This window comes from Xenopus laevis, chromosome 3S (assembly GCF_017654675.1).
Source record: "Xenopus laevis strain J_2021 chromosome 3S, Xenopus_laevis_v10.1, whole genome shotgun sequence".
NCBI lineage: Eukaryota > Metazoa > Chordata > Amphibia > Anura > Pipidae > Xenopus > Xenopus laevis.
The window spans coordinates 8,174,573-8,181,381 of record NC_054376.1 but is presented as its reverse complement, the minus strand read 5'-3'; positions in this window follow the sequence as shown (position 1 = coordinate 8,181,381).

Here is a 6,809-nt window from a genome sequence, read left to right as displayed (position 1 = left end):
TCCCCTTCCCTATAAAAACCGAAGCCCTGCAGCGTTTTTTCACTCTGCCTGTGTGTGCTGAAGAGATAGTGTAGGGAGAGAGCTGCTGCCTGTTAGTGATTTCAGGGACAGTTGAAAGTTTGCTGGCTAGTAATCGTTTTGATACTGCTCTGTTATTGGAGGGACAGAAGTCTGCAGGGGTTTGAGGGACATTTAAGCTTAGGTAGCTTTGCTGGCTAGTAATCTACCTTCTACTGCAGTGCTCTGTATGTAGCTGCAGTGGGCAGCTGTCCTGCTTCTGATCTCATCTGCTGACTGCTGCAATAACAGTAGTCCTTGTAAGGACTGCTTTTATTTATTTTTTTGTTGTTTTACTACTACTACTACTACTACTACTATAAGAGCCCAGTGCTATTAGTCTAGCAGTGTTGGGGAGTGGGACTGGTGTCCCTGAAATCACTAACAGCTCTCCCCCTACACTATCTCTTCCAAGCACACACAGGCAGATTTTTCAGATACATTTTTGCCCTTGATCCCCCTCTGGCATGCCACTGTCCAGGTCGTTGCACCCTTTAAACAACTTTAAAATCATTTTTCTGGCCAGAAATGTCTTTTCTAGATGTTAAAGTTCGCCTTCCCATTGAAGTCTATGGGGTTCGCGAACCGTTCGCATTTTTGCGCAAGTTCGCGAATATGTTCGCGAACTTTTTTTCCGACGTTCGCTACATCCCTAGTTAGGGGCTTTTTGTCACAAAACAAGGAAGTAAAAAATGTTTTCCCCTTCCCACCCCTAATTTGCATATGCAAATTAGGATTCGGTTCGGTATTCAGCCAAATCTTTCAAGAAGATTTGGAAATTGACGCTTCCTGAACACACTAATACCAAATATGTATAGTTTTGTGGAGATTTCACACTTCTATTGATCAACCCCAGCAGTACACTAGCACATCTCCAAACTAAAAAATGCAACTTCTAAATCAACACATTTAATGCATTTTATGTGGGGCTGAATTTGTCAATGCTGTATTAGTAAGGGACGGCATGGGGAGGTATGTAGACATCGCCCAAAGTTTCTTTGTGAGGCAACTTTGTTTTCTGAAGTCACCTGAAGTTGCCTCACGAAGAAATTTTGGGCGACTTCTGAAAACGAAGTAATCCCATTGCCATCCTCCCGGCGATTTAGATTCTAGCCGGCGGGGAGGTAGTTTGGGGAGATTAGTCACCAGAAGAAGAGGAGATTTGTCGCTGGATGATTAATCTCCCAGAATCTTCATGTGTGTCTCTTCCCTTAGAGGCACAAGGTACGGAGCAGCAGGAGACACAGTCCACATCGGACACCCTAGACAGGGCTCAGCTGAATCACCTCACGCTGCTCAGAACGCCGGATTTTGATCTGGCGTTCCATACAGAAAGTGCCAACCCTTGGGGCGCAAGTACTGGTGAATAACAGAGGTCTTCTGAACAGTTTTTATGCCCAGATTACATAGATTTACCCAAGTATATGATATGTAGAGGCCCCAAAATTACAATGATGCATATGCATTTTCATCGTTTACAACCTGCATGCATTTTATGTGTCATAAAAACTAAAATATGCCAGTTTGATGCCTACTGTGCATAGGTTTACCTAAGTATGTGGCATGTATTTGCCCAGAATAGAAATAGTGTATATGATTTTTATTTTGGGTGGCAATACAGCTTCTGCAAGCAAAGCCCCTGGCCTGAAAACCATATATTTTTCTGATGAATCTAAAATGCATAAATATTTCTTCCTAAGCCACACTGCAAAACTTTGCTAAAATTAGTGTTTTTTTTATGACATTTCTGAAAATAACCTAAAAATATTGCCACATTAATGTTACACAATTTCTTACATCCAAAATCAGATCAGATCCAAAAACAGCTAAATACTGTAACTACGGACCAATAGGCCAAAGTGAGACACCCCTGAAAATGGTTAGTGAAGATTTAGCAGTTAACACATTGAACCAAATCTCTTAATTTTGTTTTTTTTAGACATTTTACCCCCATCATGACTTACATGTCAATAAAATGTCTTCTTTGCCCTACTGACATACATACTGTATATATGTGCGTAAAGGAAACATTCTTTAAATAGCCTACTGACAGGTATGTGCCTTCTGGATCCTTAAAGGACAAGGAAAGGCAAAAAAATAAAAACCCATTTTTACTTTCTTTAATGAAAAAGAAACCTATTTCCAATATAATTTAATTAAAAAATGCGTACTGTTTTTATAAGAAAACTGACTGATGCAGTGATATTCTCCCTTCTTTTACTGCTGTGGATAGGAATTGTCAGACGGTCCCTAACTGCTGAGCAGGGAAACAATCATACTTATGAACAGCAGGGGGAGCCCCTGCCTTACTTACCAGCCATGCAGAACTCAAGCAGCTTTGTTTATGACAATCCCTAAGCAGCCCAGACCACACTGAGCATGTGCAGGGTCAGGGTCAGGCAAAGATGTTTAACAAAGTTACAAGATGACAGCCCCCTGTGGCCAACTTTGAAAGCATAAATTATTTGTTTGATTAGGCTTGTGGTGCAGTAAGTTCATGTTTATGTTTAGTATACAAAATACAGCATTTCTAGCCTTATTCTATTTTAGACTTTCCTTGTCCTTTAAAACAGCGCAAGGAGGCCCTATACAAAGGCTTAGGAATCTTTCTCAAAGATAGAGGTAGCAGGTATGCCTCTGGATATGGATAACAAAGGGTGCAGCATAAAGCAATTTTGTGATATAATTTGCCATTGTGCGCTGGGGATTAGAAATCACCATGTTTTTTTTTTTACCTAGAATTCAACATTCTTTCCCATAGTGCCAAAATAATTATTCTCCCCCTCCAGAAAAAATGTTTGCATCAGATACAGAAGGTGCGTAGGGTAGTGAATTTCTTATAACAGGACTGCGAGGGAAGCGGACCATGATGGGGGGACTTTTTTTATACAGGTCATGGATCTCCGAGGTTACTTCTAATATTTTTATATTTTCCAACAAGGGGTACTTTATTTATTATAATGCACACGTTTTAGTGAGTCGTGTGACAAAAATGACATCACTAAGCTCCGTTTATAACCGATGAAATCACTAAGAGCTGTTTATAAGGATTTAATTTACAGGATATTCATGGCGTTTGTGTATTACATAGTGAATAAAGTACCCCCTCTTGTAAAGGATATAAGGATATTTTACGTTACCGAGGAGTTTCTGGAACTTGCCTTCATTTTCTGCCAGCTTTCACATTGGGGGTCCCTGACCCTTTCAGCTGGAAATCTATTGCTCTGTGAGGCAAAAATTATATTAATTACTTATGTTCCTATAAAATATTTTGCCTATTCATATAAATCACTGAAAACCCACACAAAAATGAAGACCAATTGCAAAGATTCAGAGTAACTACATCATAGTAAAAGTTAATTTAAAGGTAAACCACTCCTCTAACCACATCTTGGTCTTACCCCTTACCCCCATTGCCTATTTTGCTCAGCAGGAACAAATGGGGGTTATTTACCAGGGGTTATTTATTATTCTCTGAATATCCGAAATTTGAACAATTCGGACTAAAAAAAAAACCTACGAATTTTTCGGAATTTATTAAAGTCTGATGGTCTTAAAAGTCCAACTCCGAAAATCCAGCACCTCAAAGCTCTCGAGGTCCTGTATAAGTCAATCGGGCCGTCCCAGTGTATGCGCTGCTGTCCGTACTGATATCCAATCATTTCGGGGATTTTGGACCAGAAAGTCTGAAAACTCCGAAAAATTCGTAGTATTTGCGGAAAAGTACAAAAAATGGTACTTTTCGGGCAAAGCTCTGAATTATCTGTATTTTTGACTGGCCCAATTTTTTCGAACTTTTTTAATGATAAACAAGGTCCGAGTTGATCGAATTTTTATGTTAGAAATACTTGGACCTTGATAAATAATCCCCTAAATGTATCAATTTAGAACAGTTAAAGAGTCGGCGACCTTATTCAGATTCAGAAAATTCCCTTATTCTCTGACCCAGCTAGAATTTATTTACAGTTCTGGACCGAAGGACAGACAAAGGATGAGATTTTCCAGCGGCTTGCTGATGAATTATAAATGGTCTGAGTAAAGTTATTTATTTCTCGCACAGAGGTGACTCATTCCTCCTGTAGAGCAGCCAAATGCCCCCGGCAAGTGTGCGGTTTGCTTGGCAGTTACTGAGCTCTCGCTTATCCTTTCCGTGAAATGAGCCTCTATTATGGCACCAAGAAACCGTCCCCCAAAACACACATACACACACCTGTAAAAACACTGGTTAACATGTAAGGCGTATGCACAGTACGAATCTATTCTAATCATAGAATATTAAAATGCCATCCAATATTCTCTTTGTCTAAAAAACCTCCAGATTCTATCGCCGTCCATTGAATTAGGCAGGGCTAGCCATAGCCAACTGAGGCTAGTGGACCAGATACAGAGTTGTTAGTGGCGTATTTAGAAAACTGCACAGACACTTACGAGTACTATTAACCTCACTGGTCAATATTGACTTTTGTGAAATCTTACTTGACTCCATCGGGGAGTGGCACCAGGATACAGATAGGGTTGCCACCCAGCCGGTATTTTACCGGCCTAGCCGAAAAATACCTGCCAAGGCCGGGGCCGGTATTACAAATTTACCGGCAATGTAGCTGCCATTAAATTTGTAATACCATTAAAAAGAGCCCTTGGCCTGCCCCCAATCCCCTTGAACTTAGCTTTCCTTTTGGCGTCCGTGGCGCGGCCGGCCCCCTTTGATGTCACGGCCCGCCCATTCTGATGTCACGGCCCGCCCCTTTGTGTCCCCGCCCCCCACCAGCCGGTAAATAATTTTTATAAAGGTGGCAACCCTAGATACAGACAGTTTCTCACTATCCAATTTTGCGGAGAGGCTGTTTTTGTAAGTTATTGTTAGTTTAAGTTTCTAAACCTGACTGTTTTGCCAACCTAACTGTCCCATCTCAGCCTGTTAGAGTTTCTAATACTAATGGACTCCTGCTGCACAAATATGGCAGCCTCCTCATACAGGAACATGGGGCATCAGACAGGTGCAAATACTTAATGGCAACGTTATAAGTAGCTTTCAAAGACATTATTATGATTATAATTTTTGGTGTCAGTATCTCTTTAAGTAGTGAAGAAGCTCCCGAAAGTCACCGCCGATTAGACCCGAAAGCCGCTGAAAAGATCCAAAGCCACAAAACAGGCCTGAAGTTGAAGTCCTGCAGCCACGAAAAGACTCGAAGTTGCAAAAAGAGCCAAAGTTGAAGTGCTGAAGCCGTGAAAAGACCCGAAGTCCGTCCTGAAGCCACAAGTTCTGTTCAGTATGGGGACCTTCCCCATAGGCTTTCTAAGTAATTTCTGAATGAAGGAAAATCGTTCGATCGATGGATTAAAATCCTTCGAATCGTTCGATCGTACAATTTTTCCTTCGATCGTTCAACCGAACTAAATGCGGTAAATCCTTCGACTTCGATATTCGAAGCTGAAGGATTTTACTTCTATAGCCAAATAACGAGGGTTAATTAACCCTCGATATTCGACCCATAGTAAATGTGCCCCTTAATGTTTGAGAAAGTTCTCATTCATCCAGGTCATGGTATATATATAGAAATAAGTCAAATCAACTGGACTTGCTGTGTTTTTCTTGAAGACGTTTCTCCAGTCATCCAACTGGCTTTCTCAATTCAGAATAACTTGTACATAGGATTTTGCTTTGCTATGTACAAGTTATTCTGAATTGAGAAAGGCAATAGTGCAAGCTAAAAATGCTATATTTATTCTGTAGAATGCTTTACCATACCCAAGTAAACAGCTCTAGCTCTCTCTGTTTAGGATATCAGCTGCCATATTAGCTTGGTGTGACATCACTTCCTGCCTGAGTCTCTCCCATAGCTCTGGGCTCAGACTACAGGAGGAAGGTGAGGAGGGAGGGGGAGAGAAACAAACTGAGCATGCTCAAGCCCTAGCCCTGGAGGTTTAAGCTGAAAACAGGAAGTCTGATACAGAAGCCCATGAGTACACAATAGAAGGAAAGAAATGTGGTGTTTCTTTTGACAGAGGACTCAGAGCAGCATTACTTTGAGGGTTTACTGGTGTATTTATATAGACCTTTCTGATGAAGTTTACTTAATTTTAACCTTTCATTCTCCTTTAATTTCCTTTTTTTGGTCCGTACCTAACACTAGAGCATTGTTTTTGTTTTGTTTTGTTTTTCTTTTCTCTCTTCTTTCTTTCTGGTAATCTACCAGTACATAGTACATTAAAATACATGCTTTATTGTACTGCTATGAAAGTAAAATGTAAGATGTCTGTTTTTTTTTCTTTTCTTCTCTGTAATTGATTCTATATTACTAAATAAAGGAAAGATTTAATTAAAAAAAAATATTGGTGAATTGATATATATGGCATCATTACAGTTGCAGCCAACGGCAATCAGCAGGTACCATTTGGGCACCCAATGCCTACCAAAATGGTTTAAAATAGACCAAGAATTGATAAGATTGGACTTGGAAGAAACACTATATTGGCAAAAAAATGTTGGGGTTCATTTACACAGACGGTACAGCCTTTGTGATGCACGAACTCCTCATCCCTCTCCCAGTGTGGACTATAGGCTAATTCTTGCACCATTTTGCTCTTTATAAGAGGCATATAACTTTTATGCATGATAAATAACATTCTGCATACACTTTTATTTTTCTTTAAACAAATAAGCAACAACAAAACTCCCCTCCTTCGCATTCCCGGTTCCCAGAGGGTAATGATGCTCAGCGGGACTGTCTCAAACTAACTCTGACTCT